The sequence below is a fragment of the Olea europaea genome, chromosome 23 (assembly GCF_002742605.1).
Source record: "Olea europaea var. sylvestris chromosome 23, O_europaea_v1, whole genome shotgun sequence".
Classification (NCBI taxonomy): domain Eukaryota; kingdom Viridiplantae; phylum Streptophyta; class Magnoliopsida; order Lamiales; family Oleaceae; genus Olea; species Olea europaea.
Window position 1 is genome coordinate 3,148,624 of NC_036259.1, and position 18,496 is coordinate 3,167,119.

The following is an 18,496-nucleotide window of genomic DNA, read 5'->3' on the forward strand; positions in this document are numbered from 1 at the left end:
ACGCACAATCGAACGTACAAGTTTTAGTTGTTACGTGCGTGTCAAGTGGGTTCAATTTTGACGTAACGGTCATGTCTTCATTTACAAAATTGACTTTAAATACTTTGTCACAATCGAGAAATTTGAGATCAATCGGTAGATCACTGTTTATTGAAAAGTCATCCAACAAAAGTATATTAGACAGATAAAACAATATGACTTTGTAATAAGTATTCGAGACAAATCTAATACTACGTGACACTCTCAACTTGTGTTTAGGGTTGTAAAAAATTACGCTCAAAATTGCGAGAAAGCCACGATTGCATTAGGTTATAAATAAATCCCTAAAAAATATAGAGAAAATTTATGAAAATTACTATGAAATTAAGATAAAGTGTGATATAATGGACCAAACTGTTAAGAAATTAATAAAAAAATTCAAGAAAGGTCATGTGAAACAAAAAAGAGAAAAGTAACTAAAAAAGTGATGGATAATAAAACAAAATTTCCATTATCAAAATATTTCTGTAATAATTTTATTATTATATTATTACACAAAGATTAGTTGGACCTATACATACATGTGGTATTTGATTGACGAAAAAAATTATTCTATTTACTTAAATGTGTAGTGGTTTGTTAGTGGAATGAGAAAAAGATGTAAAAGAAAATAATATTATTGTATGTCATTATTTATCCAAATACTGCAACAAAAGAAATGTATTTATACCTCAATTTATTCAAGCTGGTGCACTTCAAGAAACAGAGATTTTAAATAGTAAGTACTTGTGTTAGCCTCTGTTTGATGGTCATTATTTTGAGAAAATAGAATTTTGAATAGTGATTTTTTGAAAAATGTATAGTTAAAAGTGATATAAATTTTGAGTTTACGTGCAATATATTTTATTGTAAAAATGTGTGGTTAAAAATAAATATTAGAATTAAAGAATTTTGTAATAATGATTGTCAAACAAGAGCTTATAGTTGTGCTTTTAAATGTTGAGTAAAAGATCCTACAAAATGTGAGGGTTATAAATGGAGTAAGGGACTTTCAAAATGTGTAAATAAAAAATATGTTTGATCAACTTAAAAAATAATAATAATAATAATAATAATAATAATAATAATAATAATAATAAACTTGGCAAAACATGAACTAACTTAATATAGTTTGATTAGTGATGATTAAATTTATAAGTTTAATTAATGATAACATGACTATGCGTTTGTTTGATAAAGATTTCGTGATTTTGAATTATTATTATTAATTTTTTTTTATGGGAATTTCTACATTTTTGTACCTTTTGACTCTTCATGTTTTTGTTTTCTACATTGATAAATTGCCAAAACCAAACAAAATAGTGGACATGAAAAGAAACTATTTAGAAAGTTCCTATTTTTACAAAATTAGCATTGGCGATATAGCAAGTCTTCTTTTTCAAAAATTCGGAAATAATTGCTTCATAGTTTTCCTATGAATCATAGTTTTAGGGAATTGTAAATGGAAATTACAATAACCAATACAATTGTTTGTTTAATTTCTTAATTGGAAGATGAAGCTTTAGAAGACATGGATGGTCCATAACCCAAGAAACCACACGAATATCATATCATTCAAGTAAAGAAAAAGAAGAGAGTCGAGGTCTGGTTGTCCAAACTAAAAAATAGAATTGAGTTTAACTCGTTAGCAAACATTAAAGATTAGGCATCCGTATACATTTCAATAAATTATGTCTTTCTTCATGTTGTCGAGGTTTTGTCATGGCACATCAGCTTTCAAATTTATGAAAACAACCAAGCTGCATGTACAATGGAAGATTGTACAGGAAGCATTACAAGGAGACGTGTCAAACCATTCATTGGACCTTGGACAAAAGACAGTTGTCCATGTCAATGCAATGTTGCCACCTGTCTCCCTGTAACACTTCCTATACAATCTCCATGTATAAAGAAATTAATTCCTATAAAACAGATACATAATAAAATGCTTTCACATGTATCTGTTTCTCCCTTCCAACCAAATCACTACCTGCTTGTTTGGTACAGTACTGAACCGAATCATTCAGAAGAAAAGAAGAAAAAGAGCTAAAATCTTATCAATTGCGTACCAGCTTTGGTACGGAAGCATTTTCCCTTCCTTGTACTACAAATTACAAAATCTAAGATAACAATGGCTGACCTGCTCTTCATTAGATTACCATCTAGACCTATCGACCAAATGAAAGGATGAACTCTAAAGAATCAGACATGGAGATTAGTGATTTTTTGGGGCAACCCATCAACCTCTTCGTTGTACTCTGTAATTGATTCTTCCTGTCGAAAAAAGAATGAAAATTAAAGATCAGAACGACCCACTACAACAAAGAAATAAGAACGTGTTATCTTCTAAAACAAACAATTCAAGATGGTAGGGGAAAATAGAGACCATTCCATTTTCATTTGGCGATCTTTCGTGGGCAATCTAATTGAAGACATTTCCGACTGCCTGAACTCGTACGATTAAGAGCCCGTTTGGTACACATTAATGTAAAAATGAGAATGAAAAATATAGTCGTTATGAGCCCCACACAAGAGATAGAAATTCAAATTTGATGACTTGATGTGATGGATAACGATCATATTTTTCATTTTAATGAAAAAAAAAATGGAGAACAAACGGGGGCTAATTAATGAACCAGGAGATGCAGGATTACATATTCCAAGTATTGACTGAGCTATGACAATTTTTTATTACTTGCCTTGGACGTATGGCATTTCCTAAAATCAACAAAAATATTTTTTTTGATAGGCAAAATCGACAAAAATGTGAAAAATTAAAATAAAAATTGCAGAAACTTCCTGTTTAGTTTGTTTTTCGACCATAAGCAATTTCTGATCCATGAAAATATTTTTATTTTGGCTCCACCGGTAATAAAAAGTACAATAAATAGTCACATTCTCTTTTTCAAAAGATTTCACCTCCAAAATCAAAATCAAAGCTAAAAAGACTTTTAATTTTATCAAAATATAACACATAAAAGTATAATTTTAGTAGACGTGTTAAGTGTCCTATTTTCTTGAGAAGTTATGTCCATGTCCGTCAGGGCCGGTCCTGTGATAATGGAGGCCCGAGGCGAGGTCCGTAAATTGGGCCCCCGGACGAAATCAACGTAAAAATTTACGTAAAAATCTAATAACATTTTCAATTATGTACGCAAAAATTTGAGCATTACAAGTTTACGAAAACAATACAAAATTAAAATAACATCCAAAATCCAAAATTATCCCCAAAAAAAAAAAAAAAAAAAATGAAGCAAAATTGGGCCCCCTAAGGGTTTTGGGCCTGAGGCTGAGGCCTCAAATGCTTCAGCCCAGGACCGGCCCTGATGTCCGTGCATCATAGAAGAAAAGCAATGAAAGTACCTCTGTATTTCTTTTGGCTTGCACGCTAATGCATTTAGAAGCACTAATGCTAGCACTCTTCAACAAGCTACGTGCACTGTAGTTTGCCTTATTCAATCCATTTTGTTCATTTCCATTAGAATGCACAGATCCATCAGGGCCCGGAGAACTACTGAGAGTCGTAGCAACAGAAGCTGGAGTTCGCCTTTCAAAATCATTATTTTGAACAGTAGCTTCATCTTTGGGTGCAGGGACCCGCTCTCTAAAAGTACAGTAGGCCAAATATTAAAATATAGGTATCGAACTCTTAAAAAATAATACTCTTTAAACAAGACCGATGTCAAAAAATTTTGTTTTTATACCTTATAAAAATATTTTATTTAATTATTATGAAAGATGATTAGTATCATACGTCTGTCGCAAAAACTAGATATGTTTTCAGGAGCCTCCATTTTGTAAATAGTTATGAGTTCATGGTTTTAAAACCAACATCTAACAAACGAAAAGCCAATATTTGAAAGTTATTTTACAAAATGAACCAGAAGAGATTAAAAAAATAAAAAATACTGCAGAAAAATGTTGGACAACATGTAGCATGGCTTATATGCAGCATAAGCATAATGGAAATATACAGAGCAATTATATTCCACGTGAATGAGCTTCTAAAATTCCTCTTATATAATAAAATGAAATGCCAACTTGATCAATAAAAAGCTTTCAATCTGTTTCATGAATCCTAAATAAATAAAAATTCCGGAAACTAAAAGGGTGAAACTTGAATTGTGAATGTTTCACTGCTACTTATAAATTATTTTGTTTCAAGTTGCATTATCTATCTTATTGTCTTCATCAAGAAAAAGCACATATCCTATATGTAATACCACAAAATTTGGATATGAAATGAAAAACAGAAGTGGTTATTTGCAATCATTAAATCATGGATTGTCTAGCTATGTACTAATCGGAAGGCATTTCTATCTATGCGAAAATATTAAGTTCCTGTGTTTGGTGTAGCTTACAAGGTTGATAAAAATATAAGTCAGTCAATTAATTTTAATCACATTTCACGGAACCCTGATTTTTTATTAACTTTTCAACCACACGTTTCATAATTTTTAAACTAAAATCTGATTTTTAGCTACATCAAACAAGGGCTAAATAGTTTTGTTGGAAACCACCGGTGGTGGCATGTTTGTTATGCTGGATAGGACAAAACTCAAAAGTAATATATATATATATCTAATCAATTATCGTCAATAAAAACATATTCACAAAGGTATAGAATTTCTTATTTTAGATGATTCAATAGCCACCACATAAAACCTGTAAGAAAAGGGCTATGTACCTAGGTAATGAAGCATGCCGCCTCTGGAGCGGAGTGCTTCTTTCTTTTTTACCATTATGCTCCTCAAGATGGGCAAATTGTCGCTTGAACCGATCAACACCACTAATGGACATTAAACAACATAGGGAGTGTATCGTGACTCTCAATAACAAATTATAAGGAGCAAACATTTTTTTTTAACATAAAACCAGTGGTCAAGAAGAAATCATTAAACTAACAGGGCATAAACCAATGAGGCAAGTACTAACCTTGGGTACATAAAGCCACTAGTCTGATCTCCACCGCAGAGATACTCCTGAAGCATCTGGGGGTGATACTCTAAAATCTTTGTAAAAATACATGTAATGAGAATTAAGAGTCATTAAATTCAATAAACAATGTAATCGAGGCAGAAAGTACTGCATCGAAGGGCATACCTCTCGATAAATCAACTCCCTAACATCGTCTTTTGTCAATTTCCTCCTCTCAAACTCAAACTCGAGCTTCGATATGGGTTGTGTAGAAGGCTCGTGATCCACATTTGACAACCCATGAAAGTAAGGATGACCCAATGCCTGCAAAAATAAGAAACTAAAAAATGAAAGGATTGCAGTTATCAATAAGATTCCAGAAATTCATTTTTTAGATGATAATTACAAGTAATAAAACAGTTCTTGGCAATAAGAAATAACCTCTTCAGCAGTTGGTCTATCTCTTGGATCAAAGGCAAGCAACCGTTCCAGTAAGCAAAGAGCCAAAGGATCGGCATTGGGAAATTTCTGTTTGAATGGAACAGGTTGTTTCTTTCTCATGCTGCTTAGATATCTTCTCGCCTTTTCATTTCTGATCTGCCATTTCAATAACAGAATCAAATTATGAAATAATACAACAGAATCAAATTATGAAATAATACAACAAGCTATGTTGCTTGGACATGGTCAACAATTCTAATACGGTTATATATCGAGGAATCGGATCCTTTTTTCCTAAAATCTAGGATCAGGGGATACGACTTATAGGATCCAAAATTTAGAAATGGGTACATCTTTCAAATTTATAATTATTTCTGCAATTTACACATTGAAAATTTTAGACACTTTTTTTAGGAAATACATTACATATTAGACTGTAGATTTAAAACAAATTAAATTGCACATTGTAATATTAATTTGGATTTCATTTCAAGTCTAGAAATGTGACCTAGATTAGAAATCATTTTAAGCCCATGTTTGGCCCACGTTTTCTAAAATTTATTTTATCCACACTCATATTCAACCACATATTCTTCCAATAAAATAATTTTGTATATAGACCCATAACTTTTCCTACATTTTAACCACACATTCTCACATTCTCAAAAAAAAAAATAAAAAAAAAATAATAATAATAAAATAATAATAATAATAATAATAATTAAAAAAAAGAAAGATCCTCTTCTAATTTAAAGATCTGTCACATATCCCATTCTTATTCCTTGTCATGTCATGTCGACAAGGGTACTTCCTCCAAAAAGGAGAGTCCGAGCAACATAGATGACAAGAACAAAGATCAATGCCTTATCCTTGATTATTACGAGAATATAAATGCAAGGAACTGAGAGTTTTTCTTAGCAACTTGAAGTACTATTAACTGGAGTAAGGCAGAAAGCACATGCTTAGAAGAAAAGAAAATGAAAATTAGCCAGATATCAAAATTAAATAACTAACCCTTGAAATAGCTTCAGGTGGAGGAGTGCCAAGCAAATCCGTCATTAAATCTAATTGATGCACCACATTTTTTCCAGGAAACAATGGTTTTCCAGAAAGCATTTCTGCAAATATGCATCCGATGCTCCAAATATCAATGACAGGAGTATACTGCAAAAGAAATTTTGTTTAGAACCATTATTCATAGTTTTCAATTACAGAACCTAATCAAATTACCTAGAAATAACATGTTTCCTTAAAAACCATTTATAAGCACAGGAAGGAAAAAAAATGAAAACTACTTGTTTAGAACTTGTTAGCTTGTGCTCATTGCCAATTAGGGCTGGGCAAATCTCCCGAACCGAACCGACCGAACCGAAATCGAACCGAACCCGACGGTTCTTATCAAATTAAATACCCGAACGGGTATCTGAATTGAGAACCGACGGGTATGGTTCGGTTCTTGGTTCTAGACCAAGAAGCGAAGAACCGAATAAAAACCTAATCTTTCTAATTTTTTTATATTGAGTAAATCAAATTATTTTAATTTTAATTTTTTCTAAATAAATTAACAAATTAACAATTTCTAAATTCAAATTTTTGGCCCAATAATTTGTTTCATTTCTAATTTTTTAATTTTTGGCCCCATTACCCATTTTATTATTTCATTTCTTAGCCCAACAAGATCCAATCCACTAAATAACTCTAAACACCCACACTAAAGTGCATAACATTGTCTCAACTCTCACACTCCCTCTCGTAGCCTTGCCGACATTCCAAAACTTATACAATCGTCAGCCGATGCTATGACCTCTGATCGAAGCTGCGACCTCCGACGACAAAAGCTTTGACCGTAGCGATTATTTGAACAAGGTAGTCTACTAGTCTATGGCATTCCAAAACCACTGAATGTATCATTAGTTATATTTATATAATGTTGTTATAAATGTTAAAAAATTTAATTATAGTACAGAACCGAACGAAACCGAACTGAATCGAAAGGAACCGAACCCGAACGGTTCCATAATTATATTTGGACCCGACGGTTCCATTTACTAGATACCCGAAAATTTTGGTTCGGTTCGGTTCTCTTTAGAACCGAACCGAACCGAACCGACCCGCGCCCATCCCTATTGCCAATGCTATTTGCTAAAAAATACGTTAGTGATTTTCTTTGCCAGTCTAACATGCAACTAGATAATATAAATCTTTCAGGGCCATGCATCATATAGATAGAGAGCAGTAAAAAAGCGTTGTATAATTTCTAAAGGAAAAGAAAGTATTGGGACAATTATCAGCTTACTTTGGAGAAAAAAGATCCACATAACTCAGGAGCACGATACCAACGAGTAGCAACATAGTCCTTCAAAAAATAAATTAAGAAAATGAAAATTAAAGGTTAGGAAGCGAAGTAGATGACATTCAAAAAGAGAGAGCTACAGCCATATACGAAAAGCTTAACAGAGTACATTCTTACAGTCCAAAAAATAGCTGATGGGGCATCATTCAATGACACACGTGCAAGACCAAAATCACAAATCTTTAACTTACAATCAGCATTAGCAAGAATATTTTTTGGCTTCAAATCTCGGTGGAATACATTTGCTGCATAAAAATAGAAATAACAATAATGAGAATAAATTCCTCACATAAGCATGGAAGGAAGAATGTGAAAGGGGAAGTTTCACATTGCAGAATGTAACAACCTGTGTGAATGTATTTTAAGCCACGAAGGAGCTGATACAGGAAAAATTGATAATGCTCAGGTGTTAGATCATCATTAGCCTTAATCACTTGGTGAAGATCAGATTCCATCAATTCAAAAACCACATAGATATCTCTAAATTCTCTACGAGATGGAGGGAGCATTATATGCTTTATTTCAACAATATCAGGATGCCGAAGAAGCCGAAGAAGCTTGATTTCTCTAAGTATTCGTGTAGCGTCAGAGACATGTTCAAAAACGTCATTGATCTTCTTGATTGCAACGTTTTCTCCAGTATGGTTATCAACTGCAGAACCCACAACACCATAACTACCTTCCCTATGACTTCTTGAACCTGATATCTACCCGCCTCCCCACACTCCGTGAAGAATTCTGTTTCCTGTACATTCTGGATAAATAAGTACCCAAATTAGAATCTGTTGAGTGCTTAAACAATTACATGAATGTGAAAAATAAAAAATAAAAAATAAAAATAAAAAAAAGTTGAACCCCAGCTTTGAGGGTCCCCATTGCCCGCCCCTAGAGCTTTGTGAGGGAGGTAAATCACGGGACGTGCCTCAGGCTAAGGAACAAGAGCTGCATGTACACTGCGCCTACAAGGAGCCAAATTCCAAGTCTCAGGAATCGAACCCTCACGCTGCGACTACCAGCAAGACGTGAGATAACCTCATTCCTGTCCTTTGCACCACTGTAGTATGCCCCGGGGCTACATGAATGTATTCCTTTTCAAGATAAAAGGCATTGTCCAATATTTTCAGGTTTAGATGTCACAGAGTAATCAGAAATCCACATTTACTTTAACTAGGAATGGGTTACGACTAATCCTCCCACAAATCTTTCTCCTTGGCTGCTCTCGCAGCCCAATTACCAACTAAAGGGGGAAAAGATCACCAAAATCACAATGATTCAAAATACAAAATATTCAATAGGATATAAATTAAAACAGATTGAGTTATAATCCAAAAAATAAAAAATGCAAGAAAACCAAAGACCTTCCTAATTCTGGCAAACACATTGGGCAAACAGTTTAACATCTAAGAGAAACAAAAATTAAAATCTAAACTAAATTCAAATCAATAATCCCCATCGAACTCCAAGAGAAGTACAAATAGATCTACGCCAATACCGTCAAAAAGATAAAATAAAGTGGCAACAAGACTAACCCTTTTGTGTGGATCCATAGAGGAAGGAGAATTGGAAACAAGAAAATGAACGCGTTTAGGGACTCTGATAAATTTAAGTCCAGAAAAATCAAAATCTTCCACAATTCTAAGGCCCTCTTCTTCTTTTTCTTGAAAACTTTTCACAACTTCATTTTGGTTATTTGCATTACTTCTACTCTTATTGCTTGTAGTAGACATGGTTGAATTGACTCGACGTTTAAACCATCGACGAACCCCATCCAAGAATGTCCCACCCCCCATATAACAGCAAAAAAATCACTTCTCTCTCTCTCTCTCTCTCTCTATGGTACTTCTTTTTCTCCTCAACTGTCGATTCGATTCGATTCTTGATTCTATTCCACAAACTATCCTTTTTTTCTCTCCAGATATTTCTCTGCCTGTCTATGTATCTTGGCCTGGGTGGGGTGAAAGGGTGGCTGTAGAGGGGCTGCTTGGACGATGTGACCTTCTTGGGCAAATCATATGTTTGGCCATGCTGCTTCTTTGCTAATAAAATTACAGATGAATCCCAAATCTATTAGAAATGATAAATAAGTCGTAATTTTTGGGATACTTTTAAAAAATGCTTGGTCAAACCATTCAATTTTTACTTGGACTTTTTAACAATTGAATATTTTTCAATGTTTTGAAAATCGGACCGAACATCGACCCGAAAATTAAAAGGGTCAAAAGTCAGAGGGTGGAACCGGGATCAAACCGGATGCCAAGACTAAGTAAATAAATACACCTAAATAATAAAAATATTATAACAATTTTGTTAAAAAAAAAAATTTGTACTACTAATTCAAACTAAATATAAATCCACGTTTGTCAATTAGATTTTTTATCTAATAATTTATTTTAAAACTTCAAAAATTAATTATTTATATGTTCAAAATAATTTGCTTTGTTCAATTGAAATTGTTTGTGATTTGGAGACCATGATTTAACTTCATATAATATAGAATGACGTAGATAATTAAACTTGTAAGAATTCAATTGGCCAACCCTGTAACTTTTATAATTATCTCATAGTTGACCATAAAAAATGTGGATGAGGATAATCTGTTGAAACTATCCTAAATTTATCCCACATGGGTTTCCCATAGAAAATGTGCATGAAGATCATCTTTTAAAAACAAGCTAAGTCTTAATTAGTATCCCATATGGATTCAAGAGAAAAACTTTGCAAAAGGAATCTCTTTTAAAACTAGCAAGATGTGAAAATCAAAGAAAATGGGCCTGCTGCCATTGCAAGTGAGCCCATTAGACAAAAGTGGGAACAATTCTTAAAATAAAAAGGGGGGAGGTGCAAAGAACTGGTAAAAAATGGGGATCGATTTTTCCGATTTTGTGGTTAACTGGCCGGTTCATGGGTCAAACCGGTTTTTACTTTTACAGTTAATGTATAGTGACCCGATTGGATTTGAGGCCGGTTCCCGATTTTTTAGTTGAATCGGCCGGTCTGATCCGATTTTAATAACATTGATATTTTCACAAAACCTCTTGGATGTTAAAAGATATTTCCTTAAATATGTTATACAATTACAAAATATTATTTTGTTTAAAAAATATTACTACCCTTTTAGTTAATAAGTGAAGACAAAATACTTCCCACTTAAATTTTTTAATAACAATTAACTTTTCTTATATGTATATTCCAACACAGATAAAATATCTCTCATTTTTCATATGCTTCAACTTCAAAGTTTTAGAACTTTATCTAAATGCTGAACAATAAAATAATTTTTTATATCAATCACTTAATCGGTAAGCATATTTACGTTTGTTTAATTTAGTTTTCATTAAATTTGTATACGTTTTAATTGATAAATCTTATTTCGACATAAACTAACATGTAGATAATTTTTTTTAATATATCTATAATTTTTTTTAAGCATGAACAAAAAAAATTCATCTGTATATATATTCTTTCAGACGAAACCTATGACAATAATTTTGAACAGACTTAAAAGCCTCCAAACAGTTAGCCAGATGTTAAAGCAGTCGGCGGTCACTGTTGGCTATTACAACCCGCTCTTTGCCTTTTTTAATATTATTGCCCCCAGCCCAACTAAATTTTTTCTTATAATTAAAACTATGCTTCGTCATGCAAATATGGTGGTAATCCCGATTCGTTATTTTTGTGATTTTGAATTGGATGAAAAAGATTGATGAGTATGGAAGTGGATGAGTGATATACGTGGCGATATTCCAATTTTCATACCATCGAGTACATCATATGTGCTAATGTACAATGATTTACAAAACAAGTTGAATGTCGATTTCTCTCAATACGATAGGAAACTAAGATTTCAATTCAATGAACATTCATGCATTCCAATTCCACTTATGAAGAGTGTTTCTGATGTTGAAGTGAATTATCTATTTGATTTGAACAAAATGTACACGATTCCTCTTTGCCTGACTTTAGTCGTCGAAAGTGAACACGAATATTTGGATGGAGGGGATCATAATACCAATGATTTTTGGGATACAGTAGAGATAGCCCGAGTGTATGATGTAGTTATTGCAGAGACAATTGTTCCTCATTGTGATCTCGTTGTTACGCATATAATTCCCTCGATAGTTCACGACAATGAAAATGAATTTACAAATAAGAATTTGATTGCTTTATCCCATTAAAGATATGAATGGGGTGGGAGCTTAGTGGTTGATTGAGTGGACAGTCCTCTAACCCTTTGCATGAAGTTCCCGATGATGATGATTTGAATGTCGAGCAATTGTTTGAAACAAGAAAGATTTGAAAGAAATCGTGTATCGAATTGCACTTAAATATAACTTTGAGTTCAAATTAAACAAGTTATTGTTGATGATAGTTTGTATCGATGACAATTACCGTTGGCATTTACGATCGACGAAAATGGACACGAATGAGTTATTTGTAGTTCACAATTTACAGACCTTCAAATATTATTAACGATGTCTGTCAAGAGTACAGAGTGATTATAAGCTATCAGAAGAATTGGAAGATCAAAGAATGCACGTTGAAGGATTTAATGGACTCAGTCAATGAGAATTATGCTAAATTGGCCAGGTATTACCATAATATGAGGACAACTAATCTTGGTTCGGCATTTTTTATTGACACGGAAGGTGAGATTGCTTTAAGTTTTTTTTCATGGCTCTTGGACAATGTATTCGAGGATTTCAAAATGTGATGCAACCCCTAATTTTAGTTGATGGCATAACATTGAAAGCTAGATACGAAGGCAAGTTGATTATTGCTACATATCAAGATGACAATATCCATATTTATCGTCCTACTTTCAGCATAGTCGATAGTGAGAATGATCTATCGATGCATTGGTTCTTCACAAAGTTGAGGAAAGTAATCGGAAAAATCGAAGATCTTGCATTTGTAATTGATCGGTGACCATCTATAATAAATAATATTGCTGAAATATTTACGAGGAACACTATGGGTATTACATGTACTATATACAAGGCAATCTAAAAACTAGGTATCGAGATAAAGACATCATTTGATTGTTTAGGAGAACAATCGAATCTTACAATGTCGATGAGTGTAATAAGTTCATGGTCGAAATATGAAGTAAATTCATTCCTGGTATGAGATTATATAACAAAAATGGGGATTGAACATTGGGTGTAGTCACATTTTTAGGATGTCGATACAATATGATGACATCAAATAACGTGAAACCTCTTAATGTATTGTTTAATAAGGATCGAGAGTTACCAATTCTCACAATGATTGAAAACGTTCGCAATAAGTTGCAGCAGTGGTTTTACGATCGTCGTACGGAATCACAGGGTTGTACAAATGTGCTAGTCCCAACTCAAGAGAATAAACTCTTCGAGGTTATAGAAGTTGTAAGAAAGTTGAATGTGGAACCACTAGATAAGTTGCGCTTCTCTGTGAATGTGTGCGTAATATGATATACTTGGTGGACTTGACTGATAACACATGCACTTGTAGTCAATTTCAGTTGACGAGTTTTCCATGTGAGCATATAGTCGTGGTGGCTATATATAGAGCTTTGCAACGAGAGCATTATGCTCTCCTTATTACACAGCTGATTATTGAATAGCAGCATATACCGTGACTATATTTCCTCTACCGAGTGAAGTTGAGTGGGAAAATCCCGACCATATTCTCTCACTTAATAATTTGTTGTCATCAGAAGTTGAATATTATGGTCTTGAACATCTACATACATCTAGAATATTAGAGAAACATGGCATACTTGCCAATTTTGTACAAGCCGAATTCCCATAAATGACAATTAAACCGTTGTGTAATGATATCGCTGTTAAATAAACAATATTTACAATATTTAAAATTATTTTGTAATTAAACAAACAATTAAATATATAATGTTTATATTCGTTTTACAATATTTATAATTATTTTATAATTAAATAAACAATTGAATATATAATATTTATATAAGTTTTGCAATATGTATAATTATTTCATAATTAAATAAGCAATTGAATGTACAATGTTTACATAAGTTTTACAATATTTGCAATTGTTTCATAATTAAATATACAATATTCATGGATCATAATTGCACACGCTAACTTATTCCTCCAAATTTGTATCCATAATTAGTCCATTCCATCAACCTTATATGTTATATTCAAAAATTCAATATAATTCATTAAAAACATGCTATAATCGCTCCTGCAATTGAATAATAATGTGTTAGTTTGATATTGTATAGTTAAAAACTAAGTTTTTAAGTTTAAAAATTTTTAAACACTTATGATCTTGATTGTTTTGTTGTAGTCGTGTTCCGCATGATAATTAGTCCATTCTGCACAATTATCCCTGCTATGGTGAAACTATCAAAGCTGCCGTTCCAAGTAGTTTTCTCTGTCATCCGTCTTAACTCCGCATCTAGATGATACTTCATTATGTAAACATTCAAATATTAAAATATTAAACAAGAGATAATGAAATAAAGGGTATTCTCAAAAAATTAAGATCGAATTGTAACTACAAGATGCAAGACTTAGATTTATTTTACACAATACTAGTAAAAAAATAAATGATTTGATGAATTAAAGGAGAAGAAAAAAAAGAATTACAAACAAAAATAAAGTTTTTATAGAGTTATAAATATTATTTAATTAAAAGTGAAAAAAAAAAAGAGTTTTAGCATAAAATCAAAAGAATTTTAAATTGAAAAAAATTATACATAATATGAATAAAACAATTAAGAAATTTTAAAACTATTTCCTAAAAAATTACAATAAAAAAAGTTAAATAAAAGAAAATTTAACAACTAAATAAAGTGTATGAATATTATTTAATTAAAATTGAAAAAAATTAAGTTTTTTCATAAAAGAAAATAATTTAAAAGAATTTTAAATCTAACAAAAAAATTGTTTATAATATGAAGAAAAAAGAAATTTTAAAATTATTTTCAAAAAAATTATAATGAAATCAAAACAAATTAAACAAAAGAAAAATACTAAAATTTAATAATGAATATGAATATTATTTAATTAAAATTGAAAAAAAATAAAGTTTTATCATAAAAAGAAAAGAATTAAAAAAAGTTTTAAATTGAAAAAAAAATTATTTATAATATGAACAAAACAATTAAGAAAATTTAAAACTTTTTCTAATAAAATTAAAATAAAAAAATTAAACAAAAAAAAAAAAAGAACAATTGGCTAGACCGACTGCATATCGCCAAATGCAATGTTAGAAGTTGTAATAAGGTACAAGTATTCAATCCATAGCTTATATAACTAGTTCGTTTTTAACTTTAATTCTTTGTATTTTAATTTGTAATCATACAATTTTATTACGACATTATTTTGGTTGTCAACTTGCTTGATTAAGAAATAAATGTGGTTCTTGCACGTTTAACATTTCGAGATGTAAAATAACTCATATTTAATTTAGTCCATGTTTTGTTTAGCTAAATAGTAAACTTTTAGTAGATATTGATTAAAATTGTAAACAAAAAAAAAATTATGTTTTTAAAAAAAAAAAAGGGTTAAAAAAAAAGGAAAATTTTTTTTTTTTTTTTTTTTTTTTTTACATTTTTTTGTTGAAGAAATTTTAATGTGGTCATATCTCACCACATCATATGTATTATAAACCTATCATATACATGTAGAACAATCGTTGATAAAATAATGGTAAAGTTTTTATCAACTTTTTAGTTAGTCAAAATTTTAATAATAACAACATATTTTACGAGATTCACAATATTTCATCAATTTTTTAACAACATATTTTATTAATTTTTATCAAAATCTATTAAAATAATTATGAAAAATTTTCAAAACTATCCCTCAGTTATAATGTAACTTGAATGAAAGTTATTTGAAAGTTAAAATAAGAAGCTTTTAACTTAAAAAATAAAATTAAATAGATAAACAAAAATAAAGCAAAAAAGACAGATTTTTATTCAAAATTCTTCTTTGTCTTATTTATATCTTTTTTAATTAAAGATAACGATGAAATTGTCGAGCAAAAATTTCACTTCTTAGAGCACGTTTCGCTAACATAAAAAAGAATTAGAAGTTAGCTTTAAAAGTTATTTTTTGTCAGTACGAAACTTACATCTCAATGATGTAACTTTTAAGCCTAAGTAAACATTTGGCCTCTATCTGATAAATTTATAAATGATTTATAACTAAGAATAAAAGAAGAATAGTAGTGAATCTCACAAAATATGTAAATAAAAATGAGTAATAGTAATAAATATGCAGTTAAAATTGCTATTTGATTTTTGACGAAATTTATAAATTGTATTTAAATGGAGGTTTGTTCTTTAAAGACCTCCGCAGTTACAAAGTGACAATTCTACACTTTCCTTAGGTTACAGCCTGGGCTACTCTAAGGTTAGTTATAAGAAATCCATTTATTGAATTTCATAAACCTAACACTTGAATAAAAAATGCAAGAGACCAAATATAAAAGTAGAGATTTCGAAAGGGCATGAAGCAAAAAATGCAGTAGCTTGGGTCGAGGGCTGGCACTGGAAATTTAGAAGCCCTAGGCGTTTAATTATTAAGAGCCCCTCGACACAAAATTTATTTTACAAGTCTAACAATATGTAAATATTTAAATAATTAACACTTTTAGTAGACAGAATGGAAAAAGAAATGTTTCTTACACTTAAAAAACTAAAAATATTTCAAAATATATGGAACATAATTAGAGCACGTTTATCCAAATTAAATTTGAAAAAAAGAAGAAGATATAAGATGATAAGAAAATAAACTAAATAATTTATAAGATGTACTTTCACTTTCATAATAAGATCTTCATGTAAATTAAAACTTAAATCTCTGATTTGTACATTTTTCACCTTTGGACTCGGTGCTAAATAACTCAATAATTTTTTTTGTAGCTTCATTACTTTTACTTAATATGGTGTCATAAGTGCTTAAAGATCAGAATTATATCCACACACAAACACGTATCTATAGAGAGAGGAAAGGTTGCCAAGAGTCAAAATCACAAAATGCTTATACATAAGCTTTTCAAATCATTGTCCCAACTCCCAATCACTTGTAAATGCTTTCTATATGAATTAGTCACAGTGCCATTTTTTATTTTTTATTTTTTAAAGAGATGAGGCCCCCTACAATATGAGGCCCAAGGCAGTGGCCTCACTCACCTTGGGCTAGGGCCGGCATTGCTTGTGTCTCGTAACTTGTAAAAGCCAAAATACATTTTGCTTATATTTGTTTTTAATAGATTATGTCGCCTTTTTAGTTGAACAATGTATTCCTATTTATACTTTTAGTTGTGCCAAAACCACTCATGTCTAAGGTTGAGAACAAAATTTTTTTGTTCCACCGTTAGGAAGAGTCATCAATGATAAGCGAGATGGATTTTGTTTTTGATAGAATTCTTGTGGATGATTTTGGTGGGTTTAGAGGCTGGACCTAAGGCTTGCTGCTTGGTTGTCCAACGATTATTTTCACTTTGGTTTTCTATCGGTCTATTAATATTTAGTATCCGACCACTTACATTAATCTATGATTGGTCGCGAGATCTAGCTAACTATGGCAATGATTTCTATGTGAGTGTGACATTTGAAATTTACAAGAGATGTGTTGGTCTTCAAATCTCAAGAGATGCAATCAAAACATGTGTGGGTTGCAAAATTATATTTTGCATATTTTTCCTTCGAATACAAATTATTCACCTAGTGAACTAACTTGTACATGCATAGATTTCTCACTCTTAGATTCAATCAGTCAACATGTCCCACTGCTATATCTTTACGAATCATCCCCAAGGCAACTATAAAGGTTTGTGGACACCTTTAACCGAGACTAGACTAAGTCGAGGACACAGTAGGAAAACAAATAGCTAGGGAGTGTTAATGTCCATCAACCTAATATTTATTGTTCCATGATCCAGCACATGGTTAAATATTAGTTGATAGACGAGTTGAATGTAGCACTCTCATCCTTTGAGATAACATATGCAATTTTGATTAGATTATAAATATATCGCTATTCTCATTACATTATAATTTGTCACAATGATCGTTGAAGTTATCTTAAAAATTTCAACTATTTTACAATGCCATGCCCAACAACTACATGATCTTGACTCTATACCCAAAACTGAAAAACAGATTTCATATTAATCCATCTAAAATGTTACTAATCATAACCATGGGCATTCATTTCTACAGTCAGCTGAAAATCTTGATCGTATCAATTAATGCCGAACATTTTCTACAATAACTTGAAGCATTATTATGACCTTCAACTATTTATGAAAGCTGTTGTTATGACAAAATTAAATTATTCCTATCAAATTATCTCGTTATCATCACAATGTCATCACAAGCACACAGGGGCAGACCCACGATTTAGTCTTAATGGGGTCATAATTCAACTAAGAATTTTTTTTTTCCAAATAAGACAAAAATGTAATATTAAATCTCATACCTACAATAATTCCTTATTGGTTTCATACTTTTAATATGTCATAATATCTTTATTATAAATTTCATCTAGTACATATTTTCAATATACATAATAAAACTGTCATTTCCTTATTGCTCGATTTCTTTACTACCTTTTAAATTTATCGAATTACATAAATATACTTATATAGGATTCGAGCTGTATAGTCGAGCTCAATACATGCTAGTAAAAAATTAACTCACCGAATCAATATTTATTCCTTTTTAATCATGTTCAATTATTTTTCGTGCATAAAAATACCTAAAACTAAAGCGTGGAGAATATTTTATTG

General features: G+C 31.1%; 1 pseudogene; it reads right to left on the reverse strand.

Annotated features, from left to right (window-relative positions):
- Positions 1–1,937: 1,937 nt before the first annotated feature.
- On the reverse strand, positions 1,938–9,731 carry LOC111372127 (annotated as a pseudogene).
- Between the last annotated feature and the right edge of the window lie 8,765 nt (positions 9,732–18,496).